This window comes from Malaclemys terrapin, chromosome 14 (assembly GCF_027887155.1).
Source record: "Malaclemys terrapin pileata isolate rMalTer1 chromosome 14, rMalTer1.hap1, whole genome shotgun sequence".
Taxonomy (NCBI): Eukaryota; Metazoa; Chordata; order Testudines; family Emydidae; genus Malaclemys; species Malaclemys terrapin.
Genome location: NC_071518.1, coordinates 30,995,364 through 31,020,958, shown reverse-complemented (window position 1 = coordinate 31,020,958; position 25,595 = coordinate 30,995,364). Strand labels below are relative to the sequence as shown.

At 39.9% G+C, this 25,595-nt stretch overlaps 1 long non-coding RNA gene across 1 annotated transcript in view; it reads left to right on the top strand.

The window, feature by feature from the left end:
• LOC128848853 (uncharacterized) overlaps window positions 1-25,595 on the top strand; it is a 76,187-nt gene that overhangs the window by 48,033 nt on the left and 2,559 nt on the right. The window contains exons 5-8 of the long non-coding RNA XR_008447113.1: window positions 18,052-18,252; window positions 19,171-19,233; window positions 22,934-23,059; window positions 25,556-25,595. The exon at window positions 25,556-25,595 is cut by the window's right edge and continues 2,559 nt beyond it. This is a non-coding gene — a long non-coding RNA (uncharacterized LOC128848853). The remainder of the gene's footprint in view (window positions 1-18,051; window positions 18,253-19,170; window positions 19,234-22,933; window positions 23,060-25,555) is intronic.

Here is a 25,595-nt window from a genome sequence, read left to right as displayed (position 1 = left end):
TTCCTGGGATGCTACAAACAAGCATTGACTCATGGCTACTTTGACACTGCAGTGTCATGTGATCACGTCACCTGGTACTCAACTCCATAATAGAATATCAGTATTTTTCCCCTGGGGGAGGGAGGAACCATACTGGAAAACAAAGGGTTCCCCCCATATGTAAAACCTATTTAAGGCCAGAGAGTGACTTAATCAGAATTCAGTCTTCACTGAATCCCCGCCCAGGATGACTGCTGGGAACATCTAAGAAAGAAAGACAAAAGGGGAGAAGAGCTGAGCCCAGGCTGGAAAAGGTATCTGGCCTGTGAAAGAAATGCCTAAAACAACATTTAGGGTGAGAAATTACTACTTGTGACCAGTTTCTTTAGTGTATTAAGCTTAGTTTGGGTGTTTGTTTTATTTATTCAGTAATCTGCTGTGATCGGTTTGCTATCCCTTATAATCACTTAAAATCTATCTTGTGTAGTTAATAAACTAGTTTTTGTTTTCTCTAAAACCAGTTTGTGGAATTCATAACTGGGGTCCCAAAAAGCTGTGCAGATCTTTCTCCACATTGAGGGAGGGGGTGAATTTCATGAGCTTACGCTGTACAGTTCTCTGTGAAGTGCAAGACAATACGATTTTGGGTTTGCACCCCACAGGCGGTGTGCACGTGAGTGCTGGGCAATCCCCTAGCTGAGTCTTACCACACAGAGCTGATTTCAGTGTCTGTCTGCATCTGGGTGTGTCCTATCTGCCTGTGTGCGCTGGAGGAGGCTTGATGGCCTGGCTCAGCAGGACAGTGTAAGGGAGCCCAGGCTGGTGGAATAGGCAGGCTCAGTGAGACCTCAGTACATCAAGTGGCACCCCGGGGGGACCCATCACAATGTGCTTAAATCCTATTGACTTAAAGTTAAGCACATGCTGAAGTGCTTTGCTGGATATGGAGAGCCTGAGCATGTGTATAAATTCTCTGCTAAACTGGGCCATAAATGACACTTAAGTAGTGGATAAGTCTTGTGCTGAACCTATAGCAGGGTGAATTTCACCCCAAAAGAATAAAAGTTCAATACCTGGCTCTGAAATAATGGCTTAGTGCCTGCTCAGCTATTTCTTTTTCACACACATGAATTTTTTTTTTAAGCGCTTAGTGTTTAAATCTCCTTCAAGGGTGCAGCTTAGTATGCCATGGGCCCTGTGAGTAAACCAGTGTGTTTTTTTTAACTACAGGTATTCACCCAGCAGTAACATTGCACTGCACTGCACTGCATTCCAACCAGCACACACACACACACAAAGAATTATACTCTCAGAATATGCAAACGTTACCAGTCCCCGCGCCTTCATCAGGGCTGAGATGTTAGTATATTCTGCTAAATCCAAGATGACAATAAAAGAATCATGAGAAGTAAGAGTGGAATTGTTTCTCTGACAATTGCAGTGCAGTGGGGCTTCCCTGTTTGATGAACAGCTGTAAATACCCTACATGGTGTCAAGTATCAGGGGGTAGCCGTGTTAGTCTGTATCTACAAAAACAACAAAGTCTGGTGGCACCTTAAAGACTAATAGATTTATTTGGGCATAAGCTTTCTTCTTCAGTGAGGTTTTTACCCACGAAAGCTTATGCCCAAATAAATCTGTTAGTCTTTAAGGTGCCACCAGACTCCTTGTTGTTTCTGTAAATACCCTAGAATCCCCCCTCACACTTGGTAACGCTAGCATTCTTTCTCAAACATCACGAGTATCATTATGCTCCATTTGCGGCTGGCTTGTAGATTCTCGCAGCCTTTGTTACTTTTCAGATATTATACGTGCAGTACTCTTATAGCAAAACCATGAAAAATCTTGGCAAAAATCTGCCCCCTCCCTCTGCTATTCAAAACAACATTCCTCCTTATATTACAGATTGTGTAGAATATTGCTATCCAGAGTGAAATTTGCATACAGCAACTGGTTCAAACTTGAAGTAACCTCTCCAGAGTTGCACAGGAAATCTATGGGAAACTGGAAAATAGAACCCATATCATCTGATTGTACTTTAGTCATACACATTCCCTTGACATATGACAATCAGGGGATTTGGGGAGGGGGGAGAATTAATGAATTATCATTCATATTTCTTCAACGTACCTGTTCCAAGAGAACTTGCACAGATGTGTAAAACTTATTAGATTACAATCCAACACACAACACTGTAGTTCTGCTTCACAAGGATTGGCAGGAATTCTTGAGTCCATGCTGAGAGGCTCCTCCCAACATCTCATGTGCCTGTGGAGTGGGGTAGCAGTGGGATGATAGATCAATCGAGCTACCAGCCACTGCTCCTTCCAAAATTCCTGGAGCACCTGGAAAATAGATCCCTTGCAGATCCACAACTGAGGCAGGAGCGGGTTCCTAATGCCACTATCATCACAGACCTTCCTGTGTCATGCCCATGTGCTCTAGCTTGGTGGAAAAGGAAAGATTTACCATAAATGGTTAAATGCCTTGAGCATAAATACCCGGGGAGTGGAGTTAGGCTATTAGTCTAATGTCTGACCAATGCACTTCCAGATAAGAGTTTGGATCTTGCGTAGTCTCAGCTAGCAGCAGCTGGAATGCTACGAAGGCAGATGTGCAGCCCAGAGGTGGAGGGAATGAGTCAGACCACTTTAGGGCAGCCCCACAAATAGGCATATTGTTTAGCAGACCAATGGAAAGCCAAAGATGGAAGAAGTGCTGGAGGGAAGAGCACTTTAATCTGGATCTTTGAGGAAAGATGGAAGGAAAAAATCTGCACATGTTACAATATGTCAAGTCTCTGTGAATTCCTTATTGAATACCAAAAAGCATGTAAAATTATGTTTATTCCCAGTACATGCTATTGATACTGTTATTGTATTGGTTGAACCAAAGCATAAAATATTTTCTGCTTGGTAAGTAAAACAGATGGTAGATATAATAAACACCCCTAGCCAATTACATTTTTAATCTTGGTTTTAAGATTTAGATCTGTTGTAGATGTTAGAATTAACCCTGGTTGGAATACATAGTAGGATTTTGGTATCCAAGAGAAATGTCCCTGCTTAAGAAGAAATCATCTTCCTAAATTATCTAGTTGTGTGTCATCCCCTTAATCATTTATTAATTCTTTGATTTTACACCACTGTAGCACATGTACTTCTCTGCTTCATACCCCCATCTGTATGTCTGTACTACTTTTTCTTTCTCTGTCCCTGTCTATGATGTGTTGAGCTTTGTTTTCACAGTCATAAGAGCATTAGCAAAAGTACCAGTTTCCCATAGTCGCTGCCAGAATGGTAGAGTGAATGTCTGAAGTATGGTGAAAGATATACATGTACAGAGAAAAATACATATTGATATGCATGTAGATGGATGGATGGATGCATATGTATACAAATAAATAGTATATTCACAGTGCAGACATACAAATCTATCTGAAATGTCCCAGGTTTTTAGAATATTCTCACTAATAGCCTGGATAATGAATACAAATGCAGTGCAAACTCAAGCAAGCTGAATATGTACAATGGTGTGTTCCCAGCTGTCTACAGAGAGGAAAGGAGGAGAATTAACATAGGATTATCGTATTTTACATATGGACATGCTTGCCAATCCTTTTAAGAGTACTTTAGGACGGATCTACAGTCTACACATTTGAAAGGAAAAATCACTAAATACAGGTTGCGCAACCTGCTTGGTCATAATTCTTTTGCATTTTTTGATGAGTGATGTTACTGTGCATGTTCAGGAAATTGTTATACAATTAAATGAGTCCTTTTTAATTTTTTCAAAAATATCGAGAGAGCATTCCATAATCTAGCCTGAAACTTTAGCAAACTTTCATTTTGATTAACAAATCCATGATTTGGTTATGGAAGTGAAAAATGCATCTAAAATATTTCTACTTAGTTTTTCACTACAGTAATTTTAAAATAGCCAAAAACTTGCTTTCCAAGTGTATAATAAATATATTGCATGATTCATTCTTCAGCAAATTTAAAAAAATCCATTTGTTAGAGGTGTTATCTGGGTACTATAAAGCACTTATGTCTGTTCACCTAGTCATGTTTCTCAATTGGTTGAACATTCAGATACTTCTGCTGTTAAAGGCATGTCTTGTGTAATGGAATATCCAATTGAATGATCTTAGTGCACTCGTTGGTAGATTGGGGGAGCATTTGTTTTCTTTTTTGGTATAAAATGTAGTACATTTACTGGGGGTTTGAGTGTCGCAAACTTTATAGCTTGTGTGTAGCAAACTTATTGAACACACTCCCCTGCCTGTGCTTTCGGGACACCTTGTCTGCATAATACCAAGATCTGCAGACCACTAATATCACCTAAGTGGCTCGCAGGAACACTTTATGGGTTCGATTGTCCCCTGTGCCAGAGTTCTGCTTGGTGTGGGAGGAGATAGGGTTTCAGGGATTGTTTCCAGGCAGCTTTTAAGTTATGCCAGTGATGCAGAATCCTTTATACCCTAAGCCTCAAGATTACTCTGACAGGTCCCCTGCCAGCCCCCCTCCCATCCTGGCACACCCCGTATGCTGGGAGGAGTGGGTTTAGAAGATGCACAACAAGGCTGCTTTGCAGATAAGAACATAAGAATGGCCATATTGGGTCAAACCAATGGTCCATCTAGCCCAGTATCTTGTCTTCCAACAGTGGCCAGTGCCAGATGTACCAGCAAAGAGTCCCTTGCTTTTTTTACTGGGTAGTTGCAGACAGATTATGCAACTATGGGCAGCAAAGTTTAAGAATCTGGCCATATGATTCCAACACAAGCCATATGTTGTGCAGCAGTTGAGTTGGCTCAAGTACAATCAACACCAACCCAAATGTTAAATAACTAGGAAATCAGCTGTGAAGTGGAGTCAAAGCACTGTGCAGGAACCAGTGAATGAAAATTTACTGAAAGCACAATCTTCATCTGGCCCCATTCAATTTAGGTGTAACATCCATCATCACTGTGAACAAGCCTTTCCCCATAACAACCTTTACTCTGCCCTTGTGGCACCACCATCATACAATTTTCAATTCTTTGCTCCTTTCTTACCAGAGCCATTTTTTTAAAGCCATTATTCATAGTGGACGACTTCTTCTGCTGAACACCTTTATCTGACATTGAACTCAGTGGGATTTGAGGATGCTCTGGATGTGCTCAAAGGAAGTGCTCCACACTAAAGCTGGGCAGGAAATGTTTTTCCCATTCCAGAAGAGTTTTGAGGGTTTTGAAATATTTTTCCTGTCCCAAATCAGGATGAAAATTTGAAATCTCAAAACTTTTCATGAACGGCTAATCCAAAAAAAAAAAAAAAAAAAAAAATTTGGATGTGGGTCCATTGAAACATTTCATTTGGATTTTGATCTTTTAATTTTTTAATTTTTTTTTTGTATAAACTAAAATTTTGAAATGCAAAGTCATTTTGAACCAGAAAATGTTTTTTTTTAAAACATCAAAACATGATTTTTTTTAACAATTTTAAACTTTTTTCAAAAAATTTTTTGAATCAGGAGATTTCATTGAAACTGACCTTTTCCCCCCAAAGAGTTTTGATTTTGACCAATCAGCATTTTCTGATGAAAAAACATTTAATTGGAAAATTTCTAACCAGCTCTACTCAGAACCTTGCAGATTCAAGTACATCAATAAGTAATATTAATTGTAATCATGCATCTAATGTGATTATCATAATTCTGAGACTTATATATCTGTTTTCAGCTGTTTTCTCAGCTTTCCCTTGGTAAATTATTTCATAGCCGTGCACATAAAATTAAGGAATTTACAGTATTTTTTTAAAAACACAACAATGAGCTCAAATGTATTTAGAACTCAACCATGTGAAATTGCATCAGGCAATGACTCAGTCTGGGTCAGTTCTCAGCTGCTGTGAGTTCTCACCCAAATCTTTGTTAAATCAGTTTTGGTCAGTTTTGATTTATAGCTGCATCATAAAATTATGAGACTGAACCAACAAAGTATCTGCTGCCTTTAGGGAAGCACTAGCCCTGGAAGTTGGTGGATGTTGGCTCTGCAGCAGGCCAATCTACTTAGGGCTTAAGTCAGCCTGTAATAGAAAAATATAAACAAACCCCTAAACTCTCTAGTTCCACATTGAGGAGATACTGATCTACCAGGAGCAGGGAGAGCTCATAACATTAAGGCTCCCTATCTCCTGTACTGCACAACTCCCTATGGCCTTTCACCCCCTTTTCTTCCCATAATTAAACCACACAGCCTGCAGTTGGTCCAGCCCTGCATAGAAAGGGGCTGAAAGACTAATTCCAGCCTCCTGATTGATTCCTGTTTACGGGGAAGAAAAGTCTGTTCCCAGACCTCAACCACAGGAATTGTTGGTGTATAGGGACACACTCCCATTCATTGACTGATGGTTAGTGGAGGGTGGGGGAGTCTCTCTCTCTCTCTCTCTCTCTCTGCCCATCATTGTGGTACCAGCTTCTGTCCCTGATTCACAGAGTTGGAAGTAGACTTGGCCCATCAATAGAAAATAAAAGGACCACTCTCCTCCACCATCCCCGTTACTTTTTTGGAGTGAGTGGGCCTGGAGGGAGGAGTTCAAATGAACCCGTGAGACAGATATCATGGTGTCTTTGGGCTGCCTGGCTCCGTTAAATATCTTTATTGTTTGAATGGCAATGATTCCACATTGTGACATCACGGGACACAGTAAGCCTTAAGCCTGGTTGCAGTATATTCCAATGACTGGCTGGAGGCTGAAACGATGCTTTCTATAAGGTGGCAATTTCAGGCAGTTGTGAAATCAATTGAGGCCATTAAGGGGTATCTTTTTTTCTGAATAAGGAGAAGACTTTCTGGTTCACATCCCAAGAAAGTTTCATGAGGGCTAGAAGACACAAAGAAAAATTCAGGAGGGATTCTGGTGAGTGCTGAAATTTTTTACAAAACTGCATGTTTAAAATAACTGAGTGGAACCCTGTAATATAAGTTGAATTCCCTCACTGACTGATGACAATCCTAGTAAATATACACAGCATAACCCTGATGAACTGAAACTTCTGGTTTACTGAGGTTCATTTACATTGACTGTCCTGCATCTTCCTAGCACGCTGGAGAAGTGAGCTGGTCAGTAGACTTTCACATATATGCTCCAGAGTTGGGAACCCCAACTTAAATGAGCTCAGACTTAGATTCATAGATTTTAAAGCCAGAAAGGACCATTACACCACCTAGTCGACCTCTTGCACTTCACAGACCATAGAATTTCACCCAGTTACCTTTGTATTGAGCCCCAATAACTTGTTTCGCTCAAGCATGTCTCCCAGAAAGTCATCTAGTCTTGATTCGGAGATGTCAAGAGATGATAGTTTATTATAATGGTTAATCCTCAAAGCTTCTTGGGCTGACTCCGTCAACCATTTTGAACCTCTGACTATCTGAAGTTTTCAGATGTTCCCCTTCCCATCCCAAATATATAGAAACATGAGGTTTCACTGTATAAAGTATATTTACACACAAATAGTATTTTGATTATACAAAATACCAATAAAATATTGTTTCAGTCTCATTCTACAAAGAACCTCAAATATTCTATGCAATTCAATCAAGCCTGGATAATCCTTTTTTTAGATGGATGTGGGGTATCCATAAACTTATATAGTAGGTATGCAAAGAAGTTTAAATTGCTGAGATGACAAATCAAGTCTTCTCGGTTTATCCACATTAGCTAGCAAAATATAGTGCCACTTTGCAATGAAGGTGACTCCAGACTTAATGGCAGAGTCTTAATCATAGAATCATAGAATATCAGGGTTGGAAGGGACCTCAGGAGGTCATCTAGTCCAACCCCCTGCTCAAAGCAGGACCAATTCCCAACTAAATCATCCCAGCCAGGGCTTTGTCAAGCCTGACCTTAAAAACCTCTAAGGAAGGAGATTCCACCACCTCCCTAGGTAACCCATTCCAGTGCTTCACCACCCTCCTAGTGAAAAAGTTTTTCCTAATATCCAACCTAAACCTCCCCCACTGCAACTTGAAACCATTACTCCTTGTTCTGTCATCAGGTATAATAGCAAAGGAAATGTGACTGCACTAGCAAATAAAGAGTCAGGAGAAAAACATGGCATTTGAGTATTTTGTATCATTGCATATGAAGACCATGAAGTGATGGGTCACATTAAAAGCCCTCTAGCAATTCCTCAGCTGATGTAAATCAGTAAGTCAACGGAGCTATGCCAGTGTACGTCAATCTGATTTATACCAGATGAGGATTTGGGCCCCAAAACTTTTATTGTTAAGAAGGTGTATTATGCATTATTGGTTCATGGTTTTCTCCTTTTATGTTTTCACTTTGCCCACACTTTTAATCTTTGCTATATTTTTAATATGAGGGTAAAACATTCTTAAGTCTCATGTTTTCTATTTTTTTTAATCAACTTCAAAATATGTACCATTTTTATTTGCTATCTAAGATGAAATCGTGGCACACTGAAGTCAGTGGGAGTTTTGCCATTGACTGTTGTGAGGCCAATGTTTCATCCCTAACTTTTTTCCTTTCTGATTTTCTATTGTTAGTATTATTGGCCATCATTTTGAAAAGTGATTAGTGATTTTTTTTTTTAAAGCCCAGCTCAAGATAACTAAAAACTGCTTAATTATCTGAGCATGGGTCTTCAGAAGTTTTGACGCATCCAAACCACTCCTGACTTTTGAAAAAAGTCTTTAGGATTATCTGAGAAATGTGAGAGACTACAATTTACCTTTATGTACAAATACAGTAGTTAGAATTTGGAGATGCTGTAGAACATAAAGTAGGTTTTTAAAATTGCACTGGAAAATTAATGAAAATATCCTTAATGTACTTAATCCCAGGAATGATGCTGTTTCAGTTTGTTGTGTGTATTAGAGCTTCCAGTTTTGAACAACAAAATAAGCATTTCAGTATTAACAGGCTACCAGTGCCGTTCACTTAATCTTCTCCTCACAATAATGTGAAACCAACTCCAATTTCCTAGACGATGACAAAGATGGAGATTTATTATATAAATTAATCAGTAAATACATTGCATCTAACTGTTATGAAAATAAGAAGCTGATAATAACAAATAAGACTCAAAAGAAGACTGATATCCTTATTGATTCTGAAAAAGTTGTCAAAAGCCCCTGAGTTAGGAGTTTCTGTCTGATTTTTCCCTGTGTTACCCCCTCTGTCTGATTTTATCTTGACCTATGTTGTCTCATGTTAGATAAACTTCATCTTTTTTATGGAAGACCTTAAAAACACAATATCCATCCATAGAACTAAATCCACCCAGTGAAGCTCCTTCAAATTTGATGGGCAGCTTTAAATTCTGCCATTTATTTAGGGGCTTTCATGGATCTGATGCTAGAGAAGGATTGCCTTGGTGGCAGAGCTCCCACAGGCCCACACAGCCTAAACAGAGGCTTGTGACCTGGAGTAGGCTCAGATGCACTAAATTCTCCTACACCAGGAGAATTCTCTGCTGGACCCCTGTGGCTGGATTACAGCCCCTTTGCACCACTAAAATAGTGCAAAGGGACCATAATCAGGCTACAGAATCCAAAAGTCCAACTTGGCTTCAACAGCATTTACCTGTCCAGTATTGACATAACAATTGGCTTCTCAAGTTGAGTAGAGTTTAACCAGGGCTGGTGAAATGTGGGCATATATTCCAACACGAGAGCTCTCATCTATAGGGTACCACTTCCATGCTTAGTGTGCTTATTTCATAAATTCGTAGCTAACGAGGTTTATCTCTCTAAGGCATGTTTTCCAGATTTCATATCAATTTGTAATTTTTTAACCCCTCTCCAATTTATCAACCTATGTTTTGAGCTGTGAACATCACAAGTGGGTACAAAATTCCACCAACAGTTTGACCTCAGCATTGCTGTTCACAGAGATAATATCACCTCCCTACTCCCACTTGATAGTCCTCAATATGGGCAATGCTTTTCCAGCTCTTATCTGTTATCAGAGTTATGGGAATAAATAGGAAGGTTGGGGTATGTTTGTGGGTGTGTGCAGGCAATTAATCTTTTTCTGTGTGTGGTGCATTTGGAAACTGTCGCAGAATTTCCTGACGATCAACTTGCAGCTGCTTGTGAGGTCAAAAAAAAGGAGCCTTACTGTGGGCCTTACAATAACTTTTTTGAAATTAACGAGAAACTGACAAAATTGCTTCCTTCAAACACCTTGCTGACTTATTCCAAAACAGCATATTTTGCATTCTCAGCCATGATAGCTGCCCAGGGTGGAAGGAGAACCTATTCTGCCAGGATGGCTCCATAGGCTAAATGTTCATCATGGTTACTTTCTTGGCTTGCAATATCTCTTCCACCTCTCTGCTTCTGCCAAGATCTTAGTTCTCAGTGAACAAAAATTCTGTGTAGTTGAGGGCTCCAATTGTTATAGTTTATCAGAGACTTTGGGCTTTTGTTCTAAAAATTAACCACAAGATCCCTAGTTAAGTAGAAAAATTCCAACCCTGTCATTTGGGTTCAAAGGTTTAAAAAAATGTTTAAATAAAACATGCAAGTCATGCAGCATTGTATAAATTCCTGTCTTGTTTATGCCACTATCATCCACTGCAATAAACCAAGTGAAGGTTTCTAAGTCTGAGCAAGAAATGGTGCAACACATGGGCATGTGTCGATCCACATAAATTTCTCTCCTACAAATTAAAAACCCAATAAATGAAAACTATCCAGATGCACTGGTAAGAAATGAAAGGCCGACTCAATGTCTGGCTCAGCCATTAATGAGCTTTTTTTACACTCCCTAATCATCTTGATTGCCTTGTTGAATGGAGCATATGACACAGAACCTTGCGCAGAATCTAAATAGCCCTTCATTCACTTTCATTCTTTGTAGGGAAAGTGGTGATTCAGTTCTGGCGCCTTTTCAAATGGCCACTTTTAAAATGGACATGATATTCTTAACTTGAACTCATTTTCAGTCTAAAATCTTTCCTAAATCTAACACCAGTTCTCTGTGATGTATAATGGTAAAGGCATGGAAACCCTCTAAAGGCATGGAAACTTTCTAAAAAGTAATCATTTTGCCTTCTCGCCTAAGGATGAAATTCACTCAACTACAGAGCTGACTGCACAAGTCTCTAGCTGTTACTTTAGGCCCATTTAAGATCTTAATCTGCAATTTTTAACCAAATATTCACTACCTTTACTTATTAAAGATACCCATTTTATCATTTTGATAAGAGTTTTTCCATAAGGACGGAAAGTCATTATTGTCTTTAGTCTATTTGGGTAGTCTGTGTGAGATGGATTTATTGCCTCATTTCAGTTGACAGGGGCCCACATGCCAAAAAAGACTATCCTGAAAGCTTATTATTACTATTAGCCGGTTGGCAATCTGAGCAGGAAGGCCGAGGTTAGAATGGATTTGAAAAGGGAAAAGATTGAGTGAATATTGAAGACTAAACAACTCTTGAGTGAGGAATGGCAAGGAGAGCACACAGGGAGGGGCAACAGACAGACTACAGAAGGAGGAAAGAGTGAGACATGGGAGGAGAATGAGCACGAAAGAGGTAGCGGCTAGAGAAGCGAGTCATACCAAAAGAAAAATGGGAGCAAAACGGATCCTTGCTATGTGTGCCCACGTTTTCTACAAGTGCTTGCATCTTTGAGCAGGTTAACAATGGGGGCTGGCAGAGATGTATCCATTGTGTCAAGCGAGTGGGAAAGAATAGACTTCCGATGATCAGAGGAATTTTGGAGAGTCATCAGGCACATCTCTGCTTTAAAGCACATTGCCAATTGCCATTGCTTTGTTAAGACAACAGGAGGACATCCTAATTTAGTGAGATTTAATTTTCAGCTTTTGTCAGTTTGTTTGAAATTTGATCAAGGTGTTAGTTTCTGACAAGAGCTAAGGGCTCTTTGCTAACTAGTCTGGCAGGCAAAACCATTAAAACTCATTTATGCTTAAAGCAGCATGTAACAAACCCAGTGCAGAAAGGTGGCTTTCTGTCTAGATACGTGAGTCTAAGGTGAGCGTCAAGAGTCCTGAACTAACCTTCCTCTAATTTTAGCAACTCAGCATTTATATGTCATTCCACGTAGTTGCAGAATATTAAATGAGGGCAAGTTTTAATCGAATATCGTTTATCAAAAGCTTGTCAACCTAGCAGGAAAATCCATTATGCCAGGCAGCCTCCAAGGGCACACAGGTTTCTCTAGTGCCACTAAGATGATGTAAAACATTTCTCATAGAATTGAGCAAAAATGTAACCAGGCATCGTTTTTAAGTAAAATGCATTATTTACTTAATTAAATATAACTTTTACGAGCATGACTGAGGTCCTTATGGACTTGACTAGAAGGTACCAAAGATTTTTAATTTATCTGTTCAGTAGCCTAGGATTAAACATAGATTTCTTAGGGCTTAATGAATTTTGCTGTATGGATTGGAATAATCCATAATGCAGATACTCTTTAATAGACCAGAAGTACTGAGTACTTTAGATTTCTAACTTACTGCTCTTTACTTGTTAACCTTGTTTTATGCACTTAGGTAAAAGTTGGATTTCATTTTAGTAGATATTTATTTTACTTCTTCAAAGCAGCATCACACACACAAAGAGGCTAGGACATGTATTATTTAAACAGGAACAGGGAATAGCTTGTTTAAAGTGAGAAAGGGTGTTAGGCATTGTGAACTATAAAAACAATTCATTGTTAAAATAAGAGTTAAATTTATCATTTTAGCAATCTTCCAGATTAAACGGCCAAGCTTGCCCCCCTAACATGACATCATATTGTTTACATAAAAAAAACTATTTTAGAGAACAGTCTTGAGTTGGAACAAGTTATTTAATGTGGCAAGAATTCATAAAGCATTCTTAGAAGTTTTCGTTTTAGCCTAGCTGAAAGGAAGTCAAAACAAAACATTTATAGTATATGTGAATCATATGCTTTAAACATTGCTTCAAACATTGTTTCTATTTAGGGTTTCTTTTTCTGGCCAAAAGTATGAAAAGATCAATGAAGTAGGTTAGTACAGGAGGAAAAATATATACTTAGATAAAGATGTGTTTATAAAACAAATGGAATGCCTACATTCATTTCAGTGGTAAACATAAGTCCTCCATAGCTAAATCTTTCAGCATTTTCTATTTAAACCTGTTTTTGCAGATGTTTAAAAAAGTCACGGACAACAATCTTTCAACTATTCTGGTACATTTTGGATGCCCACTTTGTAAAATCCCTTCATTGGCTGCTTCTGGCCTTATTTCCTCATGTAAAATTCCAGTTAAAATGAAAGTCAATAAGAGTTTTGTTTTGGGGTGCCCAGCATGGTAAGACATGATAGTGTTCTGTCCAGGGTGCAGCTGTTATAGAAGCACTAGGTTTTTTTTTTTTTTTAATATAACCTACTATAATTGGCTAATCCAATGGTGCTAGGTAGCATTTTAATATCGTTAGGAAACAAGGAAGCCTGGCTTCACGTGTCTGTTATAACCAGCTCTATTTCGGAGAATGATGCCATGATGTCTGGTAATGCTAACTGGCAATGTAATAAAGTCACATCTAAAATACCACATTCCAATTTTGTGCTTCCTGTAGTGATGTCATGCAGCCCCAATCAATCCAGCACACACTACATTAGGTTGGTTATTTGTAGAGTATCTTACTTCCCATTCCTTAGGAAAGGGCACAGTGAAAGAATTTCAGTTGGATTTTGTTTTCTAAAAGGGTATCTTTAAAATGATGGACTAATTTGTATCTCATTCACATCTTGGCTGAAGCAACTGCCAGCTGCCCTCAGGTCAGGGAAATGCCTTCTTCCTCTCCCAATACACTCTTGGAGAGCCAGGACTTTCGGAGCACGTGGCCCAAAAGGCAACACAGCTTCCTCTCCAGGAACCACTCTCTACATAATTTCCTAGTGGGAGTGGCACATTAAAGAGCCCCCAGCATCTCCAGGAAGGAGAGACTCCACACCAGGAGCCCCATCGACATCAGCAGTTCTGGAGCCTATGAGCTGTTTTGTGGTGCTGAGAAATCAACTGGGGTAAGTGACCGTGGGGCTAGGTAATGATCAGGAGCTAAATCAGTGGGACTGAGTGTGGAAGGGTTGGAGCTACCTCAAAGAGCCCAGACTGAACCTGCAGCTGCCAGAGCAAGGAACATAGAGGACAGTGGAAGTACAGCGTACCCAGGAAGTGACAACAGCAGAGAAAACTCAGGGGCACCAGGCGCAGTGTTCCCACTGTTTCCATCATATGGGACAAGCGCCCCGCTGTCCTCAAGAGCAGAGCCAGGTCCCAGAAACCCAGAGACTGAGCTATAGAGCCTGCAGTTACCTGAGCAGTCACCATGGTGGGGGAGGAAAGCCTCCACTACCCCAGGGGGCTTTCTGATATCAGCAATAATTTTCTGATAATGAGAAGGGAGAGTTTCAGCAAGAATCTATGAGGCGGGGACAGGCTGAGAGACTGATGTGCTGTGTGGGAGAGTCATGAGGAAGGGGGCATTTTTAGAGGAGTAGAAAAAAAGAATGAAAGTAGACAATGAGGGTTGGGCCAAGAACTAATAATGACTAGACAGAGGGACAGCTGAGTGTAGTTTATATTTAGAGTAAAACAAAACATTGAAATAACAAGGCATGTGCCCACCAACGCCCTGCCCACTCTGTTTGTATGGTGTATACTTTTTTCCTTCCCTACACATCTTTTGTTTTTTCATATGTGGTCTGAGACAAGGGACTGTGTCTACCTTGTGTTTGGAAAATATCCCACTTGTTTTGGCCACTATTGCAATCTAAATCTTAAATAACTCATCCACACTTCCAGCTACTCATCTTCAGATCACCAGAGCGAGATGTTGATTGCTAGGTAGTTTGCAGACCGTGTATATTTTTACAAAGAAGTGTCATGACACTGGGCCCCCTCGCCATTCAATTCAATTTGTATAAAAGCTATCCCATACGAAACTTCCTACAGGCTATATCAGGTAACCTCCATTGGCAGCTGACAGGAAATAGAACCAATGAGAACCTTTATTTGGTGACTGGGTGAACAGATGAATTAGTTTCATTGCTTCACAAAAAAAAGTGGAAAGAGATGCTGGTATGCTGGGTAGAAGTTATTGGAACATTTTTGACTAAATGTTCCCACAGAGATCTATTGGGTCGGACTAAGTTTTCGTCAGGAAGGTGAAAGAGAGATAGAGACTCTGGATAGTCTGGTGGTTAGGGCACTGGACTGGGATATTTTGATCCAAAAATGGATGTGGAATGAAAAACTCCAAAAGTTGCCATGAAACAAAATTGTCCTCCAGTCAACTCTAACACTGGGCCATTGTCCTCACAGTTATGGGAGTATGATTGACTGGGGACTTGGGCAATGTGCACATCTGCTTGTTGGCACTGCCCTTTTGTCTTACAAAGGAACTAAGAAAAGAAACAAAAAGTATATTTAAAATAAAAATACTGGAAAAGCCTCACACCTCTTGTAAACTCCCTTGAATTTGGTGGAGTCAAACCTGCTTAAACCTGGACTGAATTTGGCCCATTTCATTAACACGCGAGACATCTTCTGAGACCCAACTTCTTGTGTGGGGGAGGGAGGGACTAAAGATGTGGGAAGAAATAAAACAAGCAGCAATTACTAATTGTTAGTGCTAATCACTTATAGCTACAATATTATTTAATGTTAAATGTAAAGATTTAGGTAGAGATCTGATACAAGACTAGAGGTTCCCATATATGCTTGGTGAACAATAGCAATAGACAGTGTGAGAAAGAAAGACATGATCAGGGTTCTCCTTAAAGAAAGAAAAACACAGCAGGGCACCAGAAGACCTTAGAAGCAAGAACCATGGAGCTGAAATGAGGAAAGGACTTTGCAGAAAGTGCCTGCCACAAGTCTGATTTCATCAGCTAGATAAATGGAAGCAGAAGAGAGGGACAAAGGGTAGAGATTCCATGCAACTATTTTTTTTGGTTGGTTGTTCACCAACAAAGGCCACTTTTTACTGGAGCTCGTGTTAAAGATCAGAATCAGTCTACAATTAATGTATGAGTTCTCAGCACATGTTAAGCGAGTGCCCAGCATATGCATATGACTATCCAGTGTGCACACAATGACAATGAAGAGTCGAGCATTTGCTAGAAGTAGAGGAAAGAGTACAAAGTCCAGATGCCGTGATGACCAGAGCCATAGAAGTGTCTAGACAGACAGACCGGTAGAAATCAGAAAAGTGTGAGATGCAAGCAAGCAAGAGAGTCTAATGCTGTCAATAAAGACTTATATTTGTGAATGGTGCTCCTTCCCCCCCCCCTCATTAATTTATAAAATGTGATAATGATTTGGAAATCAAAATATGAATGATGGTTTTAATGTTTTTTCTCTTTGAGACTTTTTGGTATTTACTAATCTACTCAGTTACAGGCCCAAAACACTAAAAGTAAACTAAATTATCCATTCAAAATGTAATACTATCTTTATTTAAAAGGGTTCTTTTAAAACATTTGGCAAACGGGGTAGATTGCACAAAGGGAGATCTTTTTAGTGTATTAAATCCACTAAGTAATTTAGGCAAATTTTAATTCCATCACTAATAACATTAATTCAGTTTTCAAAACAAGGATGAAAGGGGGTGGACATAATGGGAGTCTACAGGTCAATGAGATGTCCCATAAGGGGCTTGAGTTAGCAGGCTGAGTAGAACAAACTATGAGAAGGAAAGGAAAGAGAGATTTCTCATTAGGACAGCATGTTAACCTGAAGCAATACAAGTGTGAGATCTTGTTGAAATTGATCTTTCATCTTTGTCTAGAAGTTGGGCCTCCTGGCCAATATTGAGAGGGTGAATTGAAGCAGCAGAGAAATGTCTGTGTTTAGTGGGATCGAAAACAGGGTCTGAATTTTGTGTCACTGATATGTGGGATGCATAAGAAGTAGTGTTGTGGTCCTGGACCTATAATGGGACAGAAGGATAGGAGAATCATAGAAGATTAGGGTTGGAAGAGACCTCAGGAGATCATCTAGTCCAATCCCCTGCTCAAACCAGGACCAACACCAACTAAATCATCCCACCAAGGCTTTGTCAAACTGGGCCTTTAAAACCTCTAAGGATGGAAATTCCACCACCTCCCTAGGTAACCCATTGCAGTGCTTCACCACCCTCCTAGTGAAATAGTTTTTTCTAATATACAACCTAGACCTCCCACACTGTACCTTGAGACCATTGCTCCTTGTTCTGTCATCTGCCACCACTGAGAACAGCCAAGCTCCATCCTCTTTGGAACCCAGGTAGCTGAAGGCTGCTATCAAATACCCCCCTCATTCTTTTTTTCTGCAGACTAAATAAGCCCAGTTCCCTCAGCCTCATAAATCACATGCCCCAGCCCCCTAATCATTTTCCTTGCCCTCTGCTTGACTCTCCCCAATTTGTCCACGTCCTTTCTGTAGTGGGGGCCGCAAAACTGGATGCAATACTCAAGGTGTGGCCTCACCAGTGCCGAATAGAGGGGAATAATCACTTCCCTCGATCTGCTGGCAATGGTCATACTAATGTAGCCCAATATGCTGTTAGTCTTCTTGGCAACAAGGGCACACTGCTGACTCATATCCAGCTTTTCGTCCACTGTAATCCCTAGGAACTTTTCTGCAGATCTGCTGCTTAGCCAGTCGGTCCCCAGCCTGTAGCGGTGCATGGGATTCTTCCGTCCTAAGTGCCGGACTCTGCACTTGTCCTTGCTGAACCTCATCAGATTTCTTTTGGCCCATGTCTAGGTCACTCTGGACCTTATCCAAAAGATCTGCAGTCCATATGTGTAGGTGGGATGTCAGTTTGAAAGTCACTGTGTAAGTCACTCTGGCAAAGTGAATGCTCTCAGACACGCGGGTGAGTGGTAGGTGGTAAAGTACGATCAAGAGTAATGAGTACAGGAAAGAGGCTAATTTTCAAAAGGTGAAAAGCACTTTTTCACAAACTTTGTAGCTTGCATTTTTTCATGTTGCTTGTTAGTTTGTTGGTTTTCATTATTTTAAGCTTTTTAAAACATTTTTAACATGTCTTTACATGGTGAATTAATGGAGGTATTTGAATGAAGAGCTGGCATACAAGGAATGAAAAATAGTTCCAAACATAAGGGGCAGCATGGAAGAAGGTGCAGAGATGAGAGAAGGGGAAGGATACAAAGGGAGCAAGGTGGATTGATGTCTGAGCAGCATAAAGCTCAAGAGAATGGTAGAAGCATAGAGATGGAAACAGGAGAGGAGCTACGCAGAGCCCTCAAGGTGAGTGTCAGAAGCCTGAAGCCAATGCAGAAGGCAAGTAGAAGCCAGTGAAGGGATTTGACTAGGCAAGCGGCTAAACAGGCTTCTTCAAAATCCTTTCCCTTTATCTTCAAGATATTGCTATGGCCCCATTACAATACTATATGAGTGCCTCATATTCTTTAGTGTATTTATCCTCATAACAGCCCTGTGAGGTAGGGAAGTGCTACTGGCTCAAATGTATAGATGGGAACTGAGGCACAAACAGACTAAGTGAGATGCCCAACGTCACACAGGATGTCTGTGACAGAGTAAAGACTTGAACCTAGGTCCCAGGCTAGCACTGTTAACTAGTAGATCATCCTTACACTCTGATCCATTAACCACCTCCTCACTTTACTCATTCGCTTTAGATGTTCTCTAGCTAATGCCTAGACTTCTGTGGGAGTCTTTAGCTCAGGATGCCAGTTGTGCGTGTATTGTATTTCTGACATGGAACGACTCCCACATGGACTGATTGCTTTTCTCACAGAAGGAAGGTAGCCATTGTCCTTTACAGGCTGCGATATTTAAGAAAATAGACACCTGTTTCTCCCTTAGCCATTAAATTTCTATTTCCCCCCCTAAAATAAGTATGAATAAATGCAATGAGAAAGGACTAGTCCGAGGAACAGAAAGGATGTTGCACATCAGGGCTAAAGTGTTGCTGCCGTGTTTAGAAGGAGCTTCTGTAATGCATAGCTGTTCACCTAGAGCTATTACTTTTTCCCTTTCACACACGCTAAATTCTTTCTCATCTTTTTTTTTTTTTTTTTTTTTTTTATAGTATTGGCATTAATTCAGTACACCACAAGCCCTTGTGTCCTGAATTACTTGAATCATGTCTAAACAGTGCTTGCAATAACTGTACCTTAATTAATCCTTTTGTATCACATGTAGAATGTGCCCAGCACGTTCTTCATTGCCAGCAATGGATGCACCAAAACTGCTGATGCCAAAAAGGTAATGTGGATTTAAAATGCATCAGTACTCATTTTCCCTTTGGTAATTGCTGATTCCATTACACTTAATAATACACCACTAGGTTTAGGTTATAGAAAACTCAAACAATACTGGGTTTATGGTTATTCTATAATAACCACATTTAGGGTGTGTTACAGTTTTACAGGGTGTGCATTTATTTTGAATGAATTATTTAGTTATGCCTTATTGTAATTCTGTAATGCTTTTATTAAGGAAAAGGGGGAAATTTGGCTAAGATGTATTAATTAACAATAATTATAATTCTTAGCACTTCTATAATGCTTTTTATCTTCAAAGCACTTTACAAACATTTTGCTAATTAATCCTCATAGCATCCTAATATTATCCCTGCTTTACAGATGGGGAAACCGAGTCAGGGAAATTGAGTGATTTTTCCCAACGCTACAGACGCGCGTCAGTTTTAGAGCAGGGATTAGAACTCAGCAGTTCCTGACTCCCAGATCACCCTTTCACTAATCCATCTTTCTTTCTTTTTCCCAGAATCATAGAAACAGCTGCTAAAGAGAATTTAATTTTTAGAACTGAAATGATCAGATCCTCCACTGGCCTCAGTCATTCTAGAGCCATTGAAGGCAGTAGAAACACACTGATTATGCCAGATGGGGATTTGTCCCAAAATGTTTCAATGGTAAAAAGCAAACAAGGCACTATTTGGAGCTAGTTTTGGGACGCTGTGAAACAGTCAAGCAAGGGTCCTCTGATTTTTTTTTTTCTTGGATGATCATTAACTGATTAGTGGTTGTGGGGGAATCATCTGGGTATCTGTTCACTGTGTTATGGTCTCTGATTACCATTGAACTGGCTCCTGTTTTGAACTGCCAATGCAGCCTTTGGCACCAAGAGTTTTCACTTCCATGAAAAAGGTGTCTTTGGTTGCAGGCTGCTAATTCGGTGGTGGGTAAAAAAGAGAAGATGCATCTTGTTTAGATGCAGCCACCCTTCCTGGAGGAGACAAAGGAGAGAGAGTAAGAAACACAAGCTGAAACAATAGATAGAAATAGGAGTAGCTGGTAGCTCAGGACTTTTGAAAATTAGGCTATTTATTTACCAGACCTAAATATGGATTTGAGAGCCTAACTTCAGGGCTAAATATACAACAGCTGGACAGGGGCTTATTGGAACTTATTAAAATTATTACCAACTCTTGTGAATTTATTGCAAGTCAAGTGATATTTGGTATTTTTCCTTAAAGCCCTGCCTCCTGGAGTCAGGTGATGAAACTATGAAATATTTGTTTGAAGGGAAAATGTGGGTCAAGCAATCATCCTAAAGCCCCCAGTCTTGCAAAAGGATTACATAGACATGCCCCCACATAAACCAATTGACTTCAGTGGGACCCTTCACAGGTGCAGGAGTCTGCCCAGACAGAGTCTTCAGCAGGATCAGGGTCTTAACAATGATGGTTCCTGATGGTAACATGTATTTCAGCTCAGGTTCATCACCAATATCAATTGCCACAATCTAGATTTTGAGGACTTAATGAAGTGACAGAACACAAGCCTCAAAAATGTTACTGTGCTTGAGTTGGTGAAAGTCTCTGCTTTGTGTTTATTTGCCCTAAACAGGAAAGACTGTTTATTTAACACCTAGATCTCAGAAGCTGATCCTGTTTCCTATTTACGTCCAAGAAGAGCTGAACCAGAGGATTCCCCTGTTGAAACCTCTGCTCAACTAACCTTTAATTAAAAACACTGCTTACTGAAGCTCAACTTCTGTCCTCCTCTACAAAATTGCAGTCTCTGGTAAAATTAAGAAAAGGACATTTCATATACCTGGAGAAGGAATTAAATATTCAAGTCACTTGTCAGACTGGCAGATTAAAATTATATAACAGGAAGCTTTCTATTCATATGTAATGTAACTGAATCACTAGTTCTTTATTGATAATTCATTATATGTTGCTACTATCTCTCTGCAGCTCTGAAATGCTTTTTACTATAATGATTTTATACCAAACCAGTGTAATGGCCTTCTGACTGTGTCAATCAGCACTACTTGCGTGTACAATAATATTATTCTGCAATCTGTCTTGGGAGAATGCTTAAAAGCTTTCTCTCATTTTCTCCATTTAACTCATGTATTATCTGAGTTTTTACATTAAATGGCCATACTTAATATCCCATGACATGTCACCTATTTTCTAGGGAGGATACTGATACAGTACTTACCCAATTCCAGAATCTATACTAATCAAATTATACTTGCCCACTTCAGCCAAGAGCAGTTAGTTCAGTGCATCAGCATTTAATCTGTAAAAGGAACTTATGAGAAAGAACAAAAACAATTTGAACGGCAGTTGGCTAAATGTGGGCATGGTTGATGCAATTTATTTTGTAAAAAGGAGTTAGCAGATACTGAAGTCAAATTGAGGTATGAAGGTCAACTATATACAGATTTATTGCCAGACTACAGTGTTGAGACATTTGCAAAGATAGGCCCTGATTCTGCACACACTTTTGCAGTTGCTTTACCCATTTGAGTAGTCCCATTGAATGGCACCACTGATAATACATAAAGTTAAATTTGTGCATAATTATTAGCAGGATTTGGGCCTTACTTCAAAGCAGAGCTCATATATAATTCAATCCAAGCCTGGATAATTTCTGATTTCTCTACTGATGCAGAAACTGGAATATCTGGATATTTACAGTAAACCTCTTTCACAATCAACTTAAGATCTTACAAATTTAAGAATTGAGATTACATCTAATAAACCCAAAATCTAATGGAGGAATCAATGCTGTTGCATTTAAGATGGGGATGGGCCCCTACTGAAAATATAGGTTAAGGTTTAAATCTTACCCAAAATTTATGGGTGATTCTCTCATTGTTTGGGTTCAGGCCTGTCTCTGGTTTAAACAAGGAACATTTATCTGTTAAAAACAAATCATTCTAAAAAGTACATTTTTATAGTATCCGTTTACTTTAATACTTGCTTATAAAATATCTCCATCTACTCTTAAACTAGAAGCTTTAGATAAAGTTAAGGAAATAAAAAAAATTGCATGGATAAATTCTATACATAATCATTGGGCAGTGTTAATGATCGCATATAGTTTTAAAGTATCTATTTTAGTGCATTTTCAGAGAAAAACAGCTTTCTCTACATTGACAGACTTCATGTGGAAGAGTAAAGAGTTTATCATAAAAAATCAAAATTGTTGCAGCAACCATTTGTATATCAGCCACACCATGTGTTTTATAATTATCACTGATGGACTCCTGTATGAATCTGCTGTGGCGTGATCTGTTTTGAATATAGCCCCCACTGTAAATTCTAATGATCATAGAATACTGAGCACTCTGTATTTTATTTGGAACCTTATGGGAAGAATATGTAAATACCTCGTTCCTCTCAATGAATTAATAGAGGGGGATAAAAGGTCCACTTAAGGACCAGCACAGTTAGAATCAGAGTACAGTAAGAATGTGAGTTTCATGCTGATTGGCTATCAGTTCACAAATACTGTCTGGGATTAGGTATTCAGGATAAAGGGGAAAACTGCTGGGAAGGTAACCAGAAGTCTTAGTGAGGCTTTAAAGATAAACTAGTAGAAAGAAATAGAAACAAACAGAAATATCCAGCTGATGGCTATGAAACTGGTACAACTGGCACTTCTAATCAAACTGTCTCTCCCTCTGTGTTTAACTTTTGAAGATCATCCACAGCCATGATTTCCATTAGATTCCTACAAGCTTCCAGAAGTTTTCACCTGATATGACCTTCGGTAGCACTTGGGTCTTTATAACGGAGAATGTTCAAACTTTGTGTTAATGTTCTGATGTAAGTACCAACATCAAGATACGTGCTTTCAATTAATTTACTTTGTATGTTAATAATGCTTAGAATGTATATAGCACCTTTCTTGTGGGGGGTCTCGTAGTGTTTTACGAAGACAAGTATGCAGTATTATCCCCATTTTACCAGTGGTAAAACTGAGGCACAGAAAGGTAAGTAACATTTACAACATCACTGAACCATTCAGTAGCAGTCAGGAATAGAACCCAGGAGGGCATCTCATAAATCACAATCTGGGATCGGTTTTATTTATTTTTTGGCACCTCTAATTATGTCTACAGTGCCATCCTGGGATATGGCTACAGCATGTGTAGAATATCCAAGCTAGCTTTCATCTACCTACCTCAGGTACTGGTGGCAGTGAAGCCACAGCAGCACACGTGAGTAAATACTCAGGGTTCCGGGGCGGGGGGGACTTGTGCAGTCCACACTGAATCATGTACTGCTGCAGCTTCACTGTTCCAGTAACCAAGCTAGCTAGATGAATGTAAGTTGGTTATATCTATGTGTGCTGCAATCACACCCTGGGTTTGCACTGTAGACTTACCCTAAGAGGTTCAGCACAAAGCTTTAAGCCCAAGGTAAGAGAAGCTAAATTGGCTTTAAGCCATCCCCACACCCTTCTGATTCTGGCTGGTCTGGGAGCTAGCGTGTTCTCAGTGTAACTTAGAAAGCCTTGGGGGCCTAATTTATGGCAGCCTCTCCAGCCCCACCCCGTGGCATGCTCTCAGCCCTGTCTCTGGTGTCCCACGTACACCAGGGCTTGTAGAGAGATTCTTGGGAGGCAGCCTTATGGCTGTCTTAGCCGTGCCTGCCTCAGGGAAATTCTCCTCAACAAGCTATGGAGCTTTTAGAGCCCCTTTATGTCAATCTAGCCAGTGCAAAGAGGGCCAGAGTGGGGGTGGGGAAGGGAATCTCACCTGAGTTGTCCTGACTCTTGGCCCGTGGCTGTAAATGCTTTACAGTGTTCCTTCCCAGCAATACATTCACTTTCAGCTGGGAGTATAAACTTTGCTTATAAAGCACTTTGCATTTTACAACTTCGTTCTAACGCTCAGCTCTTGTCTCCAGTAGGAGAACTTTCCCAGTACACTTACACTGGTATAGTTCAACTTGCAAAGCCATCCAAGCATGGACCCAATTATATCAAGATAAAAGTGCTTCATCCCAGGATATTAGAGAGACAAAATGTGTGAGGTAATATCTTTTATTGGATCAACTTCTGTTGGTGAGAGACTCAAGCTTACACAGAGCTCTAAGAGTTCTCACTTAGGGTACGTCTTCACTACCCGCCGTATCGGCAGCTAGCAATCGATTTATCCGGGATCGATATATCGCGTCTCGTTAAGACGCGATATATCGATCCCCGAATGTGCTCACCGTCAACTCCGGAACTCCACTAGCACGAGCGGCAGTAGCGCAATCGACGGGGGAGCCGTGGCCGTCGATCCCGTGCCGTGTGGACCCCAGGTAATTCGATCTAAGATACTTCGTTTCTTAGATCGATCCCCCCCACAGTGTAGACCAGCCCTTAGAGAAGTTGGTCCAATAAAAGGTATTACCTCACCCACCTTGTCTTTCTAGTATATAAACTAGGGTTTTACTGGCATACCTATGTCATTAAAAAAAATCACATACCCCTCTTTCCCCCCCAACCAACATAGCTATGCCAGTAAAATGTTTAAGTGCAGACCAGCAATCTTTCCTGATGTCTAATTACACTAAATGTTGATCTAATTAATAACCAAAAGTGCCTATAATGTTTGTTAATGGACAAAATAAACGTACACAAAAAAGCAACTTGTAAGGGCCAGGTACTCTGGTAAGAGAGTTCCCAAAAAAAAGTATTCTTAGTTTCCTATAAGTGTGTTTACTTTGTAATTCAGTAGTATAGTTACTATGGCAACTGTCACATCACAAGGTACATGTGGTTCAACGAAGACAGAGTAGTGACCAATTAGTGGTGTGAATTTGTGTATTTTTAAAGACACATTTTGCCTGCCAGTAGGATGATACATCTTCTCTAGTCTTCAAGACAATTTAGGATTGTTCTAGCGTATCCCCCTGATGGTTTTGTTAGCTCTAGCCACTCATGTCACATCCCCTTCATCTCTGCTTTTCCTCTCTTTGGAGGCCCCTAATACCCAGTGAGCAATTGGCATTTTGCAGGGCTCTAAAATAATGAAAAATACCAATTTCTATGTACTGGGCAGTTGTGATGCTCACGGTGGGGCCTATTAGATGATGAGAAGCAATAATAATTTATACTCCTATAACCCCTGAGAAGTTAAAGGGCCAAATTGTTAAAGATATTTAAGCACCTAACTCCCTCTGAAATTAATGGCACTCTGGCTCAAAGTGCTGTACAAAAATTAATTAACAATAATACCTATGAATGACAATATGAATCTTTTCTATCGTCCTTTTCATCAGTGGGTTTGAGAGCACTTTACAATCTTTTTAATGTATTTATCATCACAGCCCTCCTGTGAGGCGGGGAAGTGCTATCTATTATCTCCAT